Source organism: Theropithecus gelada, chromosome 7b (genome assembly GCF_003255815.1).
Source record: "Theropithecus gelada isolate Dixy chromosome 7b, Tgel_1.0, whole genome shotgun sequence".
NCBI classification, from domain to species: Eukaryota; Metazoa; Chordata; class Mammalia; order Primates; family Cercopithecidae; genus Theropithecus; species Theropithecus gelada.
This window is the reverse complement of record NC_037675.1, coordinates 64,987,022-65,009,008: the sequence shown is the minus strand read 5'-3', so window position 1 is coordinate 65,009,008 and position 21,987 is coordinate 64,987,022. Positions and strand designations below refer to the sequence as shown.

The 21,987-nt window shown below is 43.0% G+C and overlaps 1 protein-coding gene and 1 non-coding gene across 3 annotated transcripts in view; both read left to right on the top strand.

The window, feature by feature from the left end:
- The first annotated feature begins 8,316 nt into the window (after window positions 1-8,316).
- On the top strand, window positions 8,317-8,530 carry LOC112629636. Its single transcript, XR_003120719.1, has one exon. It is a non-coding gene; the product is annotated as a small nucleolar RNA U3 (small nucleolar RNA).
- Window positions 8,531-12,534: 4,004 nt separating this feature from the next.
- WDR89 (WD repeat domain 89) overlaps window positions 12,535-21,987 on the top strand; it is a 46,815-nt gene continuing 37,362 nt past the window's right edge. Inside the window, exons 1-2 of one of the 2 annotated variants that reach the window (XM_025392053.1) lie at window positions 12,899-12,967; window positions 13,365-13,473. The gene's annotated coding sequence lies outside the window, so the exon portion shown is untranslated. Of the gene's footprint in view, window positions 13,474-21,987 lie in introns of both variants that reach the window. The other variant, XM_025392052.1, reaches the window with a different exon arrangement.

The following is a 21,987-nucleotide window of genomic DNA, read 5'->3' as shown; positions in this document are numbered from 1 at the left end:
ATAAATAAATAAATAAATTTTTTTCTTCTATTTTATGTCTCTGCTTTCCATACTTTTTTTATTTTTATTTTTATTTTTATTTTTTCAGACAGGTTCTGGCTCTGTTGCCCAGGCTGGAGTACAGTGGCATGATCAGAGTTCACTGTAACCTCAACCTCCTGGGTGCCATCGATCCACCAGCCTCAGTATCCCAAAGTGCTAGGATTACAGGTGTGAGCCACTGCACCCGGCCTGTCTTCTATAAATCTACTAAAATCTCTTCTCTCATTTGCTTTGTGCTTCTGGGTTTTTTTGTATTTGTTTTTTCCTTTGAGACAGAGTCTCACTCTGTTGCCCAGGCTGGAGTGCAGTGGCGCCATCATGGCTCACTGCAGCCTTGACCTCCTGGGGTCAAGCAATCCTCCTGCTTCAGCCTCCTGAGTAGCTAGGACTACAGGCATGCACCACCATGCCTAGCTTATTTTTAAATTGTTTGTAAGAATAGTGTCTCATCACGTTGCCAGGCTGGTCTGAAACTCCTTGGGCTCAAGTGATCCTCCCACATTGGCCTCTCAAAGTGTCGGGATTAACAGGTGTGAAACACTGTGCCTGGTCCTTCTGGGTTATTAGCCTTTTACAAATTCAAAGCCAAGCTGGGAATGGTGGTGTGCACCTGCAGTCCCAGGTACAGAGGAGGCCCAGGTGGGTGGATGACTTAAGCCCAGGAGTTTGAGACCAACCTGGACAAAACAGTAAGATCCCATCTCAAAAAAAGAAAAAGAAAAGAAGAGAGAGGGAGAGAGAGAGAGATGGAGGGGAGGGGAAGGAAAGGGAAGAGAGGGGAGGGGAAAGGGAAGGGAAAGGGAATGGAAAAGAGAGAAAGAGGGAAGGAAGGAAGGAAGGCAGGCAGGCAGGCAAGCAAGGCTAGGTAACATGGCAAAACCCCATCTCTACTAAAAATACAAAAATCAGCTGGGTGTGGTGGTGCACACCTGTAGTCCCAGCTACTTGAGAGGTAAGGTGGGAGGATCACTTGAGCCCCGAAGGTGGAGTCTGCAGCGAGCCCAGGTTGTGCCACTGCACTCCAGCCTGGGCAACACAGCGAGACCCTGTCTCAAAAAAAAAAAAAAAAAAAAAAAAGAAAAAGAAAATTTTTTATGGTCACCTTAGAAAATGAGAGAAAAGGCCGGGTGCAGTGGCTCATGCCTGTGTTCCCAGCACTTTGGGAAGCCCAGGTGGGCAGATCACAAGGTCAGGAGTTTGAGACCAGCCTAGCCAACATGATGAAACCCCATCTCTACTAAAAGTACAAAAATTAGCGTGGCATGGTAGTAGACACCTGTAATCCCAGCTACTCGCAAGATTGAAGCAGAAGAATCACTTGAACCCGGGAAGCAGAGGTTGCAGTGAGCCAAGATCGCACCATTACACTCCGGCCTGGGTGACAGAATGTGACTCCATCTCAAAAAAAAAAAAAAAAAAGGTCCAGGTATGATGGCTCACACCTGTAGTCTCAGCACTTTGGGAGGCTGAGGCAGGCAGATCACGAGGTCAAGAGATCGAGACCATCCTGGCCAACATAGTAAAACCGCATCTCTACTAAAAATACCAAAATTAGCTGGGCCTGGTGGTACAAGCCTGTAGTCCCAGCCATTCAGGAGGCTGAGGCAGGAGAATTGCTTGAACCTGGGAGGTGGAAGCTACAGTGAGCTGAGATCACGCCACTGAACTCCAGTCTGGCGAGAGAGCAAGACTCCATCTCACAAAAATAAAATAAATAAATAAATAAATAAGAATATGGGAGAAAAGCCAGGAGCAGCGGCTTACACCTGAAATCCCAGTACTTTGGGAGGCTTAGTTGGGCGAATCACTTGAGGTCAGAAGTTTGAGACCAGCCTGGCCAACATAGTGAAACCCTGACTCTACTACTCGGGAGGCTGAGGTAAAAGAATCGCTTGAATCTGGGAGGGAGGTTGCAGTGAGCCAAGATCATGCCCCTGTACTCCAGCCTGGGTGACCGAGTGAGACTCCGTCTAAAAAGAAAAGAAAAGAAAAAATAAAATGGGAGGAAGAAGCAAGACGCTCTTACAGTACTCCACTATTTAAACCAAGAGTTCATTGTAGGAGAGTTAAGGATTTCATCTTTATTTTTATTTATTTATTTATTTTTATTTATTATTTTGGGACAGAGTCTTGCTCTTGTCACCCACACTGGAGTGCACTAGCACAATCTCGGTTCACTGCAACCTCCGCCTCCCAGGTTCAAGCGATTCTCCTCTCTCAGCTTCCTGAGTAGCTTGGACTACAGGCACACACCACCACGCACAGCTAATTTTTCTGTATTTTTAGTAGAGGCGGGGTTTTACCATGGTGGCCAGGCTGATCTTGAACTCCTGACATCAAGTGATCCGCTGGATCTTTTAAGGCATTAAACATTGGTGCCTTAATACAAAGGGCTGGAAGAGGTGGAAAATGGAGGCATGCAAAGTTGGTTTCAAGTTATTGCGAAATCCAAACAAATCTGAAATAGGGTGTTATCCAGAGGGGGAGCAAGAGTGCATGAAAATGCTTTTTCTTCCCCACACAGTGCTATGAATGTGTGACTAAGCGCAGAGGATTAGGTTGAGGGTCAAAAGTGATGTTAAATCTTTTAATGTGGTTGACTGGGATGGTGAAGCCACTAACAGAGGGAACACAGAAGTTTTTTTGTGGACTTTGGGACACTTACATTTAGGAGAATCAAAGGGACTGAAAGAGAAATGGGATGGAAGAGAACTAGAGGATAGTGTGGTGTTTCCTAAGACATCCCCTGCTCTTGCTATCCCAGCATCTCCTAGACCTTCCCAAGATCCAGCAACCGGAAGTATAACACTAGTCACAAGAAGGCTAAGGTTGGCCTATATTCTAATTGCGGGTGATGTGGGGGTAAGATGGGGAGTATATGGGAACACAATCACAAACTAAAGCTTATATACTAACACTTTTTTGGGAAGTTCAATGTCAAGGAAGTTGGAGTGAGCAGGAAAGGGGAGTGAGGCAGGAAGGAAGAAAGCAAACACAAGAGAGAACATGAGGATGTGATACCAAGCTGGCCATACCTGTGTTAAATATTTTGAATATCCCACCCGGCAGCGTACTTATCATTGGCTGAAATTACCTTATATTGTTTTTAATAAAAATAATAGATATTGTCTGTTTGCCCACGAGAAAATAAACTACACGAGGACAGGGACTTCGTCAAATGTTGTCTCTCCAGGACTCAGAATATACCTGATGCATAATAGGTGATGAATAACATCTCTTGAATGAATCACGTTAAAGAGAGATATATTTCTAAATAAAACACATTCCATGTAATGTATTACTTTATGTTATTTGTGCAGAGTGGTTTCTGTTCCTCATTTTTTATCCTCCAATTACCTAATCACGCCCAGAGGCCTATTTGTACATAAGGAAGGAGAACCATAATGATAGTTTCATGTTACAGAGTCTTCTACCTGCAGGGCTATCATCTAATGCTCAAGGACCCAATCCTTGCTTTTCCTTATCTTAGCTGATCAAATAGGTAGTTAAGGCATCTGTATGGGGAAAGAGGGAGATTTATCTTCTGCCCTGAGCATTCTCGCAGGGGCTGAGGACAAAGGATATAATTTATCCCACTTATACTTAGGTATATATTTATGATTTTGTTTTTTGAAAGAAACAGTTTTCTTTTCACTGCACATTTTGCTTTAAGAAGTAGTCAAATAAGGTTTTTTTGTTTGTTTGTTTTAGAGACAGAGTTTCACTCTGTTGCCCAGGCTGGAGTGCAGTGGTGTAATCTTGCAATCTGCTCACTGCAGCCTCCGCTCCCAGGCTCAAGCGATCGTGCCTCAGCTTTCCCAGTAGCTGGGACTACAGGCAAGTGCCACCGCACCCAGCTAGTTTTTTGTATTTTTTCTTGAGTCTGGGTTTCACCATTTTGTCGAGGATAGTCTTGAACTCCTGATCTCAAGTGATCTGCCCACCAGGGCCTTCCAATATGCTGGGATTACAGGCGCGAGCCGCTGCGCCCAACCCAAATAAGTTAGTTTTTTTTTTTTTCTTAAGACGGGGTCTCGCCCTGTTGCCCAGGCTGGAGTGCAGTGGCATGATCTTGGCTCACTGCAGCCTCCACCTCCCAGGTTCAAGCGATTCTCCTGCCTCAGCCTTCTGAGTAGCTAGTACTACAGGTGCGCGGCACCGCGCCTGGCTAATTTTTGTATTTTTAATAGAGATGGGGTTTAGCCATGTTGGCCAGGCCAGTCTCGAACTCCTGACCTCAGGTGATTCGTCCACCTCGGCCTCCCAAAGTGCTGTGATTACAGGCGAGAGCCACCACGCCTGGCCAAGTTTTTTATATTTTTTTTAATGTAGGAAAAGATTTGTGGGAAAAAAATTATTACACGCTGCAAGCTTAGGCGAGAAATGACTATCAAAAGTAGTAAATTTTGTATTACAAATCAACTCTCATGTATCAATTTTGATATTTAAATTCAAAGGTAGGAAAATGTTAATTAGATGAATATATTCATGATTGAGACTATAATCTACTTAATGTTCCTTTTATCATCTACTCAAACCTAGGAGTAAATTTCACTTCATTAGCCTCATAGCAATCATCTGTAATCATCTGATTACAAATGCACTCAAGCTGCAGGCTTTCACTGTGACTCTGTATTTTATATCCTTCATCATCAAAACATGTCTTTAAAAATGGGAGAAAACATGGCTTTGTTTCAATGCGTTATCATTACTGCATAGATAATACATTCCTGGCAATCATCAGATCCATCTTTAAAATGCTTGGCTTATCTTAGGATATCATGTTATCTAGCATAACAAATTTAACCTAATGCTTAGAAAATTAAATCCAACTCTTTTTTTCTTTTGTTGTTTTGCTCTTTCACCCAGGCTGGAGGGAAGTGGCACAATCTTGGCTCATGGCAACCTCCGCCCCCAGGGTTCAAGCGATTCTCCTGCCTCAGCCTCCCGAGTAGCTGGGATTATAGGCGCCCGCCACCACACCCAGCTAATCTTTGTATTTTTAGTAGAGACGGGGTTTCACCATGTTGGCCAGGCTGCTTTCCAACTCCTGTCCTTAGGAGACCCACTCGCCTCAGCCTCCCAAAGTGCTAGGATTACAGGCATTAGCCACCCCACCTGGCCAGATCCAACTCTTACTAAATACTTTTCTAGGATATAAGATGAGAGAGTCAAATATGTAAATCCAAAAACAAGCAGGCAATGAGTAGGGATATTGGTATGATTAGGACTCATTGGTATCTGAGTCTGAGGCAAAGTTCCAGAAGGCCTACAAAATAAAACAGAAGCCTTTCACATTTCTTTTATAGCTCAGATAGTTTTGTATTACTGTGTCACATACATCAGTTAGAGATCATATGATAAAAAAGAAGAAGCCAGGCCATCTCAAAAAAAAAAAAAGAAAAAAGAAAAAATCCTAAAAACACCACATTAGTCTGGTAGTCTTTTTTTTTTTTTTTTTTTTTTTTGAGATGGAGTTTTGCTCTGTCACCCAGGATGGAGTGTAGTGGCACAATCTTCTGCAACCTCTACCACCCAGTTTCAAGCAATTCTTCTGCCTCAGCCTCCTGAGTAGTTGACATTACAGGTGCACCACCACACCCAGCTTATTTTTGTATTTTTAGTAGAGATGAGGTTTCACCATGTTGGCCAGGCTGGTCTCAAACTCCTGACCGGAGGTGATCCTCCCGCCTCAGCCTCCCAAAGCGCTGGGATTACAGGTGTGAGCCACCATGCCTGGCACTGGCAGTCTTATTTCACATAAATTCATATCAACTTCACAATAACTCTCTTTTAAGTATTAAATAAAAGAAATCTACATTTCTTTGCCTATAATTTTCTTCGCCTCTAATTTTCTTCTTTTTTGTTTTGAGACAGGATCTGACTCTGTCACCCAGGCTGGAGTGCAGTGGAGCGATCTGGGCTCACTACAACCTCTGCCTCCTGGGCTCAAGCAATCCTCCTGCCTCATCCCCCAAGTAGCTAGGAATACAGGCATGAGCCACCACGCCCTGTTAATTTTTGTATTTTTCTGTAGAGATGGGGTTTCACTATGTTGCCCGGGCTGGTCTCAAACTCCTGAGCTCAAGTGATCCATTGGCCTTGGCCATCCTAAGTGTTATGATTACAGGCGTGAGCCACTGTGCCCGGCCTGCCTATAGTTTTCATCCATTGCATTTAAACTTTCTTAATTCTACTTCCTGGCTGGTGTACATTCCTAGTCCTGTCATTAATTTTTCTTTTTTCCAAGGATCATTTTCAACAATTAAAGGCCTCAGCAAACATATACTTTTTTGGGCTGGGCGCAGTGGCTCATGCCTGTAATCCCAGCACTTTGGGAGGCTGAGGTGGGTGGATCACTTGAGGTCAGGAGTACGAGACCAGCCTGGCCAACACGGTGAAACCCCGTCTCTATTAAAAATACAAAAATTAGCTGGGCAAGGTGGCAGGCACCTGTAATGCCAGCTACTCAGGAGGCTGAGGTAGGAGAATCACTTGAACCTGGGAGGCGGAGGTTGCAGTGAGCTAAGATTGTGCCACTGCACTCCAGCCTGGGCAACAAAGGGAGACTCCATCTCAAAAAAACAACAAAGGTCAGATGTGGTGGCTCATTCCTGTAATCCCAGCACTTTGGGAGGCTGAGGCAGGTGGATCACCTGAGGTCAGGAGTTCGAGACCAGTCTGACCAATATGATGAAACCCCGTCTCTACTAAAAATACAAAAATTAGCTGGGCATGGTGGCATGCACCTGTAATCCCAGCTACTTGGGAGGCTGAGGTAGGAGAATCACTTGAACCTGGGAGGCGGAGGTTGCAGTGAGCCGAGATCTCACCATTGCACTCCAGTCTGGGCAACAAGAGTGAAACTCCGTCTCAAAAAAAAAAAAAAAAAAAAAAAAAACCCCACCATATCCTTTTTTGTCATCCTTCCTGTAATTGCACAAAGTAAGGGGCATACATAGAGGAAGGGTTGGAACTTCAACTAATAATTCCTGAATGCCTACACTGTGCTATTTTTTTGTTTATTTTGTGCTTATTTTTATTGTTACTTAATCTTCATAAAATCCCTGAACAGGAATTATCACTTGAGTAATTTGGAGTTTTGAGGAAAATAAAGTAACTTGTTCAAAATCACATATCTGGCTTTGAGTAATAGTGCTTATTGAAACATCTGCTTTGGGCCTGCTATGATGGCTCATATCTGTAATCCCACCACTTTGGGAGGCCAAAGAGGGAGGATCGCTTGAGCTCAGGAGTTTGAGACCAACCTGAGCAACATAGTGAGACCTCGTCTCTATTTAAAAAAATTTTTTTTAATTAAAGAAAAGTGTTCATGGTATCATTTTTTTCTACCTTTTTTCTACCTTTTCTATACTAAAAAAGATTGTAAAAGTAAGCAGCCTGACAAATAGAATTAGAATAATATAGGTGCAAGGAGAGAGCAGAAAAAAAGAAAGTATAACTGGTTGAATTTAGCTTAGCAATAACTTTCTCAGCTCTTAGTTTATGTATATTTAGAACCAATCTTGTAGCACATGCTCCAAATCAACTACATATGAACTGGCAAATAGGTATTTTAAAATCTTTTTTTTTTTGTCTGAGACGGAGTCTTGCTCTGTCGCCTGGGCGGGGGTGCAGTGGCACAATTTCGGCTCACTGCAATCTCTGCCTCCTGGGTTCAAGGGATTCTCGTGCCTCAGCGTCCTGAGTGGCTGGGACTACAGGCATGTACCACCATGCCCAGCTAATTGTTGTATTTTTAGTAGTGACGGGGTTTCACCATGTTGGCCAGGCTGATCTTGAACTCCTAACCTCAAGTGATCTGCCCACCTTGGCCTCTCAAAGTGTTGGGATTAAAGGCATGAGCCACCTCGCCCAGCATAAAATCTTAATTAAGAAAGATGTGAACGTGTTTTCACAGTATAAGGATCCCAAGCTGCTCCTCTTGGTCCTGGCCGGGTGCGGTGGCTCACCCCTGTAATCCCAGAACTTTGGGAGGCCAAGGCGGGCAGATCACCTGAGGTAGGGAGTTCAAGACCAGCCTGACCAAAATGGAGAAACCCTGTCTCTACTAAAAATACAACATTAGCCGGGTGGGGTGGCACATGCCTGTAATCCCAGCTACTTGGGAGGCTGAGGCAGAAGAATTGCTTGAACCCGGGAGGCGGAGGTTACGGTGAGTGGAGATCGTGCCATTGCACTCCAGCCTGGGCAACAAGAGCAAAATTCCATCTCAAAAAAAAAAAAAAAAAATCGCCACAAAAATAAAGTATCAAGACCATATTTTCAAGGATCATTTCTACAGTTCATTCATTACTAGAGAAGTTTCTCTGAACATGCAGGGCACCGGAAACCATGAGGAAGAGGCACAGCATTCTCTTCTGACCCTGAAGCCAGCTTTTCTTGCTTCACTGCACCTGCCATTTGCCATTCATGATCATTCTCTTCCTGCAGGAGAGTAAGAGAGAAAGAATGTAGTCTGAGTGATTCCTGTCTAAAAAGTAATAAAATAAAATAAAAGTATGGTCCTAATTCTTATGTTTTGTTTATTTGTCTTGTTTTGTTTTGTTTTTGAGACAGAGTCTGTCTCTTGTTGCCAGGCTGGAGTGCAATGACACAATCTTGGCTCACTGCAACCTCTGCCTTCAGGGTTCAAGAGATTCTCCTGCCTCAGCCTCCCAAGTAGCTAGGATTACAGGCGCCCACCACCACGCCCGGCTAATTTTTGTATTTTTAGTACAGACGGGGTTTCACCATGTTGGTCAGGCTGGCCTTGGACTCCTGACCTCAGGTGATCCACCTGCCTCAGCCTCCTAAAGTGCTGGAATTACAGGAGTGAGCCGCCGCACCTGGCCTCTAATTCTTAACTAGAAGACCCAGACACTGGTTTGTCAGATAGTCTGTCCTTTTTTTCTCCTCTTAACTCCATTTAGTGTAGCTATTTTACTATCTGTTCACTCTTTTAGCTTGAAAGTGGTGGGAAGAGAAAAAAAAAAAAAGAAAAAAGAAAAGTGGCATGAAGAGAACATACAGCTTAAACCAATCAATTTACCACTTTCAGCAGCTCTGTGAAAAGGTTTTCTAGAGGTGGGTGGGATTTTTGATTAACATAATTATCGGTTTCAGTGCTAGCCCTGCCTCTTCGTCAACTTTTATCTTTCTAAACTAAAAAGGGTAATAATAGTAAAGTGCATCTTAAAACTGGAGGAATGAAAACAGCACCACCTCTTATCTTTAGAGGAGCAGTTTGGCACACTGACTGGTATAAACCAGCTGGCACCCTTCACAGGATGTTCTCACCACCACCCACCCTCTGGTTTCAAAGGCAGTCTTGTTGACGTTTTCAGAAACTCTAGAGCTGGTGGCTTCCAGAAGTACTCCTTACATAGTAGAGGCATGCATGCATGCCTAGGAGTGGGCCTTACATGTACTGGGAAACCTTCAGGAGGCCCTGGGATTCCAGATTTGGGCAAAGGAATATGGTGCTTAGGATTGGAGCCAGAGACTTCAAAAAGAGAGTATTATTAGGTCAGGGTCTTAAGGACTAGCCAGCGGAATGAGGCAGAAAGTTAGAGAGCCAGGCTGGAATGGAGTTTGAGAGGGAGAGAGCCAGGCTGGAATGGAGTGTGAGGTTAGGGCTATTCCTGTTAAATGTATTTTATCAGAGGGGGTTTAGTGAGCCAAGATTGCACCACTGCATTCCAGCCTGAGCTATGGAGCAAGACCCTGCCACAACAACAAACAAACAAACAAAAAAAAATAAAAAGAGGGGAAAATAGGATTAGCTTGTACATCTTGTATGCTTATACTGACCCACTCCCACAAATATAAGACTGTCAAACTAAAGGAATTGAGGTAAAAATTAATATAAGTAGAGTTTATTTAGGTCAAATTTGAGGACTGCAACCTGGGAGACACAGATTAAAGTTGCCTTGAATATATGCTCTGATTAGCATCATATATTCAGGTGGGTTTTAAAAAGTGGGGCAGTTCCTATATTGGTTCATTAAAATAACATAAGCTATTGATTGGCGATACACTGTTCTTTGTATCACAAATTCCAGGAACATGAAGATAATGGGTGAGGGTCCTACTCCGCAACTTTAACATTTTAGGTAATTTATCAGCTAGTCTGGCAACTACAGGGAAAAAAAGAATAAAATGTGTTTATCATATATATACGATATATATACATATATATACATGATATACATATATATACACACGTGTTTATGTAGATCACTATGACAGAGCCTCGCTCTGTTGCCCAGGCTGGAGTGCAGTGGTGCGATCTTGACTCACTACAACCTCCACCTCCGTGGTTCAAGTGGATTCTCCTGCCTCAGCTGCCCGCGTAGCTGGGATTACAGGCGTGTGCCACCATGCCCGGCTAATGTTTGTATTTTTAGTAGAGACGGGGTTTTACCATGTTGGTCAGGCTGGTCTCAGAACTCCTGGCCTCAAGTGATCCACGTACCTAGCCTCCCAAAGTGCTGGGATCATAGGCGTGAGCCTCCACACCTGGACAGAATAAAATGTCTTTAAACAGTTACCCCTGGGTGTTGAAACAATCTGTGCAAAATTACAACTGATGAAATTATACCTGAGGAAATTATGATAGTGAAAGAAATCAGACCTAACCGATTCCATCTTGCTTCTAACCTTTAAGCTGTCCTTGTTCATTCCTGCACATAGGCCAAGCTAACTTTGGGAAGGAATTCAGTTCATAGTTTGACTATGAAACAAAATTGATGACATGGCCAGGTGCGGTGGCTCACGCCTGTAATCCCAGCACTTTGGGAGGATGAGGCAGGTGAATCACAAGCTCAGGAGTTTGAGACCATCCTGGCTAACACGGTGAAACCTCGTCTCTACTTTAAGTTTGTATTACATGTAAAGTAGGAAAAAAATACTAAAACTTTTCGAAAGCAAAAAGTCTACTCAGGAAGTTTTTTGTATTTATTAATGGTTTTACTTTTGCTAGACACAAACATGAAATACTGCTAAATTAGCTCACAGAAGAGTTCAGGATTCTATAGAGTCAGGAAAAGCCTGCCCTAAACTGTTTTAATAAAGGCTGATAATAGACATTATAATCCAATCTTTAATAACATACAATGTGTATTCCTCCTGATGGTGGTCATTTTAAGCATAGCCCTATTTTCCTGTGAAGACAGCAGCCAGTTCTGCTTCATGTCATATCAACACTTGACTCGTGTAAGCAGCTGCTACCCATGCCATCGCAGTACACATAATCCCTAAATGTAGGGTTCAAATAATCGTAAATGGACACTAATATGAAAATCTGACTGTTTTGTTGTAACAGCAAAAGTTTTAGAAATAAATAATTTTAGTATCTACTTAGTAATCAGGAACAAACAGCATAGAGCCGGGCATAGCAGTAAACTGTTGGAAACACTAACATTTATTGTTTACGAACATACATGCAGTGTTTACACACTTCTTAAATGTTGTCTTTAATGCTGCTGATAAACCAAAGGATAAAAAGTCCAACGGAAGGCCGGGCGCGGTGGCTCAAGCCTGTAATCCCAGCACTTTGGGAGGCCGAGACGGGCGGATCACGAGGTCAGGAGATCGAGACCATCCTGGCTAACACAGTGAAACCCCGTCTCTACTAAAAAATACAAAAAAATAGCCGGGCGAGGTGGCGGGCGCCTGTAGTCCCACCTACTCGGGAGGCTGAGGCAGGAGAATGGCGCAAACCCGGGAGGCGGAGCTTGCAGTGAGCTGAGATCCGGCCACTGCACTCCAGCCTGGGCGAAAGCGCGAACCCCCCTCAAAAAAAAAAAAAAAAAAAAAAAAAAAAAAACTCCAACGGAACACAACAAAACCACAATAAATGTCAACGGGTGTTATTTTTTTTTTTTTTGAGACGGAGTCTCGCTCTGTCGCCCAGGCTGGAGTGCAGTGGCGCGATCTCGGCTCACTGCAAGCTCCGCCTCCTGGGTTCACGCCATTCTCCTGCCTCAGCCTCCCGAGTAGCTGGGACTACAGGCGCCCACAACCGCGCCCGGCTAATTTTTTGTATTTTTAGTAGAGACGGGGTTTCACCGTGGTCTCGATCTCCTGACCTTGTGATCCGTCCGCCTCGGCCTCCCAAAGTGCTGGGATTACAGGCGTGAGCCACCGCGCCCGGCCGGGTGTTATTAACAATATGGAAGAACTCTAGTAACAACCACATTTAAAGCGACAGAACGCGAAAGTTCCGGACTACAAATCCCAGAGTTCCCTAGAGTCGAGGCGGAGCTACCTTCAAACTGATAGCTTTTTCACCCAGTGACAGCCAGAAAATTCCTAAACCACATTCAGCCCGGCCAGAAGGGCTGGTTTCTTGGCGTGCGAACACTAAGGTATTACGTAGACTTTCTGAACATGAGTGGCAGTTTCAGGGCCTAAGTCTAACTACTAAATTATTTCTCCCCGCATTAGTCTCCTAGTGACCTTAATAACTCTCTACCCAACTCTGGCTCGGTGGAAACTCGAACGTCTAAATGCTAAAACTGACGTACATCAGTACCAGCGGGTAAATGTAGTCGACCAGGGGAAAGGCGGAAACCGCCTTATTCTTGCCCTTTATTGGCCACGCATCCCACCAATGGGGCCATGACACTTCCGCTAACGAAATGTATGGCGTGGTGGTGTGAGAGTTGTACGTACGCTGGGTCTACGAAGGGGCAGCTGTTCTGCTCTCATCCAATCGGAAGCTAGCAAGAATTCCCCGGGCCTCTATGCCCCACAGCTTTCGCGTCGCGTTACGGCCCGCCTCTCTGCAGCCGACCAATCCTCTTGATTTTCTTGTGCGCATTACCCAATCAGAGAGGTCGAGGCGGGGTTCCAGTTGACCGCTCTAAGCCGCCGCGCAGCCTGCGTTTTCTCCGGTACAGGTTGAGGGCTGGCACCTGAGGTACATTTTGCTGGGCCAGGCTGGGCTGGGTCCCCGGGATGGGCAGCCCTCTCGACGAGCGGCGACGCCGTGGTTGAGTCTAGAAAGCTAAAGTCGCTGGACATCTATCGCAGGAGCTAGGAGGGACGTGGGAGGTCTGGTCGGAGTGTGCACGTGTTGGAGGTCTCGCCTCGCAGTGGGAGTCACCGGGTCAAACCTGCTGGCCCTGGCCAAAGAACCTTTTGCGGGTGAGGCTGCTGTTGCCGTTGCCGTTCCCAGCACTTCCTCTGGGGCATTTTTCAGTAAAAAAGCCAAACGCCCTTGTTCATTTTCAGGGAAAGACGTGTTTCCTCCTGCTCTTCACTCTCGGTGGATACTCTCTCCACCACCGTCTGAGTTTAGTATAATCCTTTCGTAGGCCAGAAAGCAGATTTTCTCTTGGGAAGAGACGTCCCGTAGTATGGGATTTGGTAGGATACCAGCAACTGGTTTATTATATCGTTTAAACCACATGGCTATCTAAAGAGGTAGGTACTGTGAGTGTTCTCATTTTCACGGGAAGAAGCAGTGTTAGACGTTACTCATTCTTGTGTTTTCTTTAGCTTGTCTCTGCCAAAATGCAGCCTTCAGCTTCCATGGATGTAAAATTAAAAGATGGTATAACTTGTAAAATGTTGCTCCTGTTTTTCTTTCTTTTCTTTTCTTTTTCGTGATGGAGTTTCACTCTGTCGCGCAGGCGGGAGTGCAGTGGGGCGATCTCGGCTCACTGCAACCTCCGCCTCCCGAGTTCAAGCGATTTTCCAGCCTCAGCATCCCGAGTAGCCGAGTTTATAGGCTTTTGGCACCACGACCGGCTAATTTTTGTGTTTTTAGTAGAGTCGGGGTTTCACCATTCTGGTCAGGCTCCTGACCTCAGGAGATTCACCCGCCTTTGTCTCCCAAAGTGCCGGGATTATAGGCGTGAGCCACCGTGCCCGGCCGTTTTCTTTAGTAATTTGAAATTACTTAAAAAGTCAATAAAAGCCTGGCCGAGTAAAACAGTAGTGACTTTACTTTTTGAAATTGTTTAAAAAGTCACTAAAAGCTATGGCCGAGTAAAACAGTAGTAACTTGCAGTCAAGTACGGTTTAAGTGAGAAATCCTCTGAAACATTTATGGACCGCTTATCTTTTTGCTGAGTATTCAGGAAAGTACTCCCTGTGAGTGCAGCTATGTTACGTATCTGGTTTGTATTCTTACTTTAGATTGCTGTGGCTATTGTAAAGCAAAAGTAAAATCAAGCCCATGTAAGTACTTTGTGGGTTCTTTTCTCTCACTTTGTATTATGATCCATGCAGGGTGTTTCTCCAGATGGGACTGCGGTGCCGCAGTCTTAGCTCACTGCAGCCTCGAACTTCTGGGCTCAAGTGATCCTCCTGCCTCAGCCTTCCAAGTGGCAGGGATTACACACGAGCCACTGTGCCAAACCCATGAAGTTTTTGAGTTGTGTTTTTGTACTGAAGTCATGACTACTTTTTCTGCGACTGACACTATGAACTACAAATACGACTGAAGATACTACTGCTTTTTTGCTTTTTCCCTATGTGCTTTAAAGAACTACATTTTCAGTGATTTCTGTGTATTTAAGATCTTTTCATTTACTCGGTAGAAAATACAGGAGAATTTTGATAAATCTGAACTGGAATGGTCTTTATGTTAATTCTGTTCAGTATTTTAGGGCAGATTATGTACAGATATTGCTAAACTGTCAGAAGGCTGTATTTAGTTCATATAGCTACTGTCACAAATTACAACAAATTTAGTGACTTCAAATGACACACATTTATTCTTTCTGCCTTTGTTTCTTTTTTTTTTCCCTTTGGTGAAAAGTACACACTCAAGAAAGGCGAGTGCAGATGTACTCAAGAGAGTCACCTCTTCCTTTTTTTTTTTTTTTTTTTGTAGAGATGAGGTCTCACTATGCTGCTTAGGCTGGTCTCAAACTCCTGGGCTCAAGCAGTCCTCCCACCTTGGCCTCCCAAAGTTCTGGCATTACTGGCATGAGCCACCATGCCCAGCCTCATTTATTCTCTTTTAGTTCTGGAGGTCAGAAGTATGAAATCAGTTTCACTGGGCTAAAGTCAAAGTGTTGCAGGCCCAATTCCTTCTGGAGGCTCTGAGAGGAAGATCCATTTCCTTACCTTTTTCAGCTTGTAGTGGCTGCCTGTCTTCCTTGGCTTGTGGCTCTTTTCCACACAGCACATCACTCTATCATCATATCACTTTCTCATCTGTAGTCACATCTCCCTCTGCCTCTCTTATGAGGACACTTATATTAAGGACCCCCCAGATAATCAGGGATACTCTTTCCATCTCAAGATACTTTTGTAAAGCCCCTTTTTTCATATCATGAAACAGTCATAGGTTCCAGGAATTAAGACCTATGTATCTTTGAGGGCCAATGTTCAACCTACCACAGGAAGGTATAAAGAAGAGTAAAACATCCTATGCCGTAAAGTTTCATGGGGACTATAAGAGAAAAAGAAATTCACAGTAAATGGTTGCTGAGTTAGACATTTTTATTCCTGTGAAAATAACCTAAGTCACCATAGGTTGGAGCTTCTCCAACTTCCACTGGAATATCTTTAATAACAAAGGTAAATGAATATTCCTGTGATATTTGGAAACAAAGCCTAAATTAATGCTTTAGAAGAGTAAAATTTCTTTGAATTCTAATCTTATAATTTAAAATTGTTTGTGACTTCTGCATTCAGTTTTATATGTTCATAGTTGATGCGTTTTGAATTATATCAAAGCATTGCTGTTCTAGAGAAGAGACTGTTTATTCTGTAGTTTCATTACTATTTTACTTTTAAATTTATTTTTAGAGTTGGGGGTCTCACTATGTTACCTATGCTGGACTCAAACTCCTGGGCTCCAGTGATGTTCCCACCTAAGCCCCCTGAGTAGTTGGGACTATGGGCATGCAACACAGTGCCCAGCTAATGTAGCTTCTTGTAATTTTCCTTTTTGGAGGGGGCAGTGACTTTTTAAAAAAAATAATTTTTTGGCCAAGCACGGTGGCTCACACTTGTAATCCCAGCACTTCGGGAGGCCGAGGCAGGTGGATCACCTGAGGTCAGGAGTTTGAGACCAGCCTGGCTAACATGGCGAAACCCTGTCTCTACTTAAAATACAAAAGTTAGCCGGGGATGATGGTGCATGCCTGTAGTCCTAGCTACTAGGGGGGCTGAAGCAGGAGGATCACTTGAACCTGGGAGGTGGAGGTTGCAGTGAGCCGAGATCGTACCACTGCACTCCAGCCTGGGCAACAGAGGGAGACTGTTTAAAAAAAAAAAATTATTTTTCCATAAGTTATTGGGGTACAGGTGGTATTTGGTTATATGAGTAAGTTCTTTAGTGATGATTTGTGAGATTTTGGTGTACCTATCACCTGAGCAGTATACACTGCACCATATTTGTAGTCTTTTAATCCCTTGACCCCCCACCCCTGGCCAAGTCCTCAAAGTCCATTGTATCATTCTTACACCTTTGTGTCCTCATAGCTTAGCTCCCACATATCAGTGAGAACATATGATGTTTGGTTTTCTATTCCTGAGTTACTTCACTTAGAATAATAGTCTCCAATCTCATCCAGGTCATGGCAAATGCTATTAATTCATGCCTTTTTATGGCTGTGTAGTATTCCATTATATATACACACATGTGTATACACACACACACACCCCACAGTGTCTTTATCCACTTGTTGATTGATGGGCATTTGGGTTGGTTCCATGATTTTGCAGTTGTGAATTGTGCTGCTATAAACATGCGTGTGCAAGTATCTTTTTCAAATAATGACTTTTTTTCCTCTGGGTAGATACCCAGTAGTGGGATTGCTGGATCAAATGTTAGTTCTACTTCTTAATTCTTTAAGGAATCTCCATACTGGTTTCCATAGTGGTTGTACTAGTTTGCATTCCCACCAGTAATGCAGAAGTGTTCCCTGTTTACTGTATCCATGCCAGCATCTACTGTTTTTTGATTCTTCAATTATGGCCATTCTTGCAGGAGTGTGGTGGTATCACTTTGTGGTATCGATTTGCATTTCCCTGATGATTAGTGATGCTGAGCATTTTTTTTCATAGGTTTGTTGGCCATTTGTGTATCTTCTTTTGAGAATTGTCTCTTCATGTCCTTAGCCTACCCACATTGTGATGGGCTTGGTTTTTTCTTACTGATTTGAGTTCGTTGTAGATTCTGGATTAGTCCTTTGTCAGATGTATAGATTGTGAAGATTTTCTCCCACTCTGTGGGTTGTCTGTTGACTCTGCTCACTGTTCCTTTTGCTGTGCAAAGTCTCTTTAGTTTAATTAGGTCCCAGGTATTTATCTTTGTTTTTATTGCATTTGCTTTTGGGTTCTTGGTCATGAAATCCTTGCCTAAGCCAATGTCTAGAAGGGTTTTTCCAATGTTATCTTCTAGAATTTTTAGTTTCAGGTCTTAGGTTTAAGTCCTTAATCTATCTTGAGTTTATTTTTGTATAAGGTGAGAGATGAGGACCCAGTTTAATTTTTCCTACATGTGGCTAGCCAATTATCCCAGCACCATTTGTTGAAAAGGGTGTCCTTTCCCTACTTTATGTTTTTGTTTGCTTTGTCGAAGATCAGTTGGCTGTAAGTATTTGGGTTTGTTTCTGGGTTCTCTATTCTCTTCCATTGGTCTGTGTGCCTATTTTTATACCAGTGCCATGCTGTTTTGGTGACTGTGGCCTTATAGTATAGTTTGAAATCAGTTAGTGTGATGCCTCTAGATTTGTTCTTTTTGCTTAGTCATGCTTTGGCTTTGCAGGCTCCTTTTTGGTTCCATATGAATTTTAGGATTGTTTTTTCTAGTTCTGTGAAGAATGATGGTGGTACTTTGATGGGGATTGCGTTGAATTTATACATTGCTTTTGACAGCATGGTCTTTTTCACAATACTAATTCCACCCGTCCATGAACATGGGATGTGTTTCCATTTGTTTGTGTCGTCTATAATTTCTTTTTTTTTTTTTTTTTTTTTTTGAGGCGGAGTCTCGCTCTGTCGCCCAGGCTGGAGTACAGTGGTGCGATCTCGGCTCACTGCAAGCTCCGCCTCCCGGGTTTACGCCATTCTCCTGCCTCAGCCTCCCGCGTAGCTGGGACTACAGGCGCCGCCACCACGCCCGGCTAATTTTTTTTTTGTATTTTTAGTAGAGACGGGGTTTCACTGTGTTAGCCAGGATGGTCTCGATCTCCTGACCTCGTGATCCGCCCGCCTCGGCCTCCCAAAGTGCTGGGATTACAGGCTTGAGCCACCGCGCCTGGCCATCTATGATTTCTTTCAGCAGTGTTTTGTAGTTTTCCTGGTAGAGGTCTTTCAACTCCTTTGTTAGGTATATTCTTTTTTTCCTTCTTTCTTTTTTGAGATGGAACCTTGCTCTGTTGCCCAGGCTAAAGTGCAGTGGCACGATCTCGACTCACTGCAACCTCCACCTCCCGGGTTTGAGCAGTTCTCCTGCATGAGCCTCCCAAGTAGCTGGGCCTACAGGCGTGCACCACCACGCTTGGCTGATTTTTTGTATTTTTGATAGAGATGGGGTTTCACTATGTTGACCAGGCTGGTCTCGAACTCCTGACCTCAAGTAATCCACGTGCCCTGGCCTCCCAAAGTGCTGGGATTACAGGCTTGAGCCACAGCCCAGCCTGTTAGGTGTATTTCTAAGTTTTTTGTTTTTGGGTTTTTTTGCAGCTATTGTGAAAGGGGTTGAGTTCTTGATTTGATTCTCTGCTTGGTTGCTATTGACTGTATAGAAGAGCTACTGATTTGTGTACTTTAATCTTGTATCCAGAAGTTTTGCTGAATTCTTTTATCAGTTCTGGGAGCTTTCTGGAGGAGTCCTTAGAGTTTTCAAGGTAATTGACCATGTCTTCAGCAAACAGTGACCGTTTGACTTCTCCTTTACTGATTTGGATGCCCTTTATTTCTTTATGTTGTCTGATTGCTCTGGCTAGGACTTCCAGTGCTATGTTGAGGTGGAGTGGTGAGAGTGGGCATCCTTGTCTTGTTCCAGTTCTCAGAGGGAATGCTTTCAACTTTTCCCCATTCAGTATTATGTTGGCTGTGGTTTGTCATAGATGGTTTTTATTACATTAAGGTATGTCCCTTATATGCTGATTTTGCTGACAGTTTTAATCATAAAATGATGCTGGATTTTGTCAAATGCTTTTTCTGCATCTATTGAGATGATCATGTGATTTTTGTTGTTAATTCTGTTTATGTGGTGTATCACATTTATTGACTTGTGTATGTTAAACCATCCCTGCATCCCTGGTATGAAACCCACTTGATCATGGAGGATTATCTTCTTGATATGTTGTTGGATTCAGTTAGCTAGTATTTTGTTAAGGATCTTAGCATCTATGTTCATCAAGGATATTGGTCTGTAGTTTTGTTTTTTGGTTATGTCCTTTCCTGGTTTTGGTATACTGGCTTCATAGAATAAATTAGGGAGAGTTCCTTCGTTATCTTGTAGAATAGTGTCAAAAGGATTGGTACCAATTCTTTGAATGTCTGGTAGAATTCTGCTGTGAATCCATCTGGTCCTGAACTTTTTTTTTTTTTTTTTTTTTTTTTTGAGACGGAGTCTTGCTCTGTCTCCAGGCTGGAATCTTGGCTCACTGCAACCGCTGCCTCCTGGGTTCAAGCATTCTCCTGCCTCAGCCTCCCAAGTAGCTGGGACAACAAGTGTGCACTACCATGTCCAGCTGATTTATTTTTTTATTTTTAAATTTTATTTATTTATTTATTTTTTGAGATGGAGTTTTGCTTTTGTTGCCTAGGCTGCAGTGCAATGGTGTGATCTTGGCTAACTGCAACCTCCGCCTCCTGGGTTCAAGCAATTCTCCTGCCTCAGCCTTCCCAAGTAGCTAGGATTATAGGCATGCGCGACCATGCCTGGCTAATTTTGTATTTTTAGTAGAGACGGGGTTTCATCATGCTGGCCAGGCCGGTCTGGAACTCCTGATCTTAGGCAATCTGCCTCCCTTAGCCTCTGAAAGTATTGGGATTACAGGCGTGAGCCACAACACCTGGCCTTGTTTTTTCTTTAAGCTATATATTTCCTTGAATATTTCTCCCTTCACTTCTTTTTTTTTTTTTTTTTTTTTTTTGAGAGGGAATCTCGCTCTGTCACCTAGGCTGAATTGCAGTGGCGTGATCTCGGCTCTCTGCAACCTCTGCCTCCTGGTTCAAGCAGTTCTCCCTGCCTCATCCCCCTGAGTAGCTGGGATTACAGGCACCCACCACAAGGCCCAGCTAATTTTTGTATTTTTAGTAGAGACAGGATTTCACTGTGTTGGTCAGGCTGGTAATGAGCTCCTGATGTCAGGTGATCCACCCGCCTTGGACTCCCAAAGTGCTGGGATTACAGGTGTGAGCCACTGCCCCTGGCCAGTTTTTGTGTTTTTAGCAGAGACAAGGTTTCGCCATGTTGGCCAAGCTGGTCTCAAACTCCTGGATTGAAGTGATACACCTGCCTCAGCTTCACAAAGTGTTGGGTTTTTAGGTGTGAGTCACTGTGTCCAGCCTGAAATTTAAGTAATTATTAATATGTTAAACATCTTTCTATTTGGAGATTGGAATTATGTCCTTATGATTTTTTACAGTTCTCATAATTTTAATTTTTGGACCTCCTGCTAGATGGCAGTAGTAATCAATGCCAAGGGCCGGGAAGGCAACCTTTAAAACAATTTGATATCTTAAGTCTAATTCTTAAGTTTAGTAAGTTATAGCTGATTTTCAGTTCTTTTTATCCTTCGTAATCTGATCTGTAAAGCACATGTGAACTTTTTATCCTCTTAGTGTCCATTTTTTTCTGGATAGTTCAATAATTAAGCCTTTTGTTTGTTATTTCTCTGAGATCAGGGTCTTTTACTGTGTTCAGTAGAGAGGAAATGAGTTTAGAACCTAATAGATTCTGATCTTCCCAGATTATAACACCAAAGTGGTTAAAAGAACTAGTTCTGCTATATCTTTACATGAGTATTATACAGGCTGTAAATATTTACGTTTAGGGATTTGTTTTGATTTCTCTTTCAATATAGGCCTTTTGAATGGTCTCCTCATTTGGAAAATTAAATAGTGAATCAGCCTCAAAATGCAAAACAGAGTCTGTAGCTGTCAATAAATATTTAAAATATTGCTTTATTGTCTTGAGAGATATGTTTACATGATTATAAACTATCCAGTGTCAGAAAAAGCCTCATTCAGGCTTAATCTTATTTCATTTACCAATTAACAGTGGAAATTTAAAAAATCATTAATATGTTGAAGTGTCTTTCTGCTTGATGAATTAGGGTAGCATTTTTAGGGGAACATTTGTATTGTGAATTCACCTTGGAAGCATCTAGTCTATACACGTACATAAATATATATATACTTACATACATATTTATATATAAAAGGGGTAGTAATCCGGTCAAATACTAGTTTATTCTGCAGGTTATCATTTGACACTACATATTGCATTTCTTTGACATTCTCTATACTCCCACCTAGTGGTATTTGAGTGCTGCTTTTGCACCAGGTACCACTCTGAGCACTTAACGTGGTAATTAATTTATGAAACCCTATGGCCTTGATATTGCTATCTCCTGTTTAAACTATAGGAAACTGAAACATATAGCTTGTAAAGCCAGGATTTGCGCTCTGGCAGTCAGACTCTACACCCATTCTCAGCTATCATGCAATACCTGTCTCAGCTTCCTTATCTAAAACATTGTAATAAGAGGACTATCTTTTAGGGTTTTGGGGAGGGTTCAGTGAAGCAATTCATGTGAAGAGGCTGACATAGTAACCTAGAATGGTAATGATCAGTTAGTATTAGCTGTCATTTGGCTACTTTTCTGGTTTTCTTCCCATTCTTCTTTCATTTTTCTCTATTATAGGATGCTTGGCCTGCTGCTTGTTATCATTCGGTATAATTCATCTGTAGCAGGCACATCCAGTTTCCTAGTTTGGTATTTTTGTTTGTTTGTT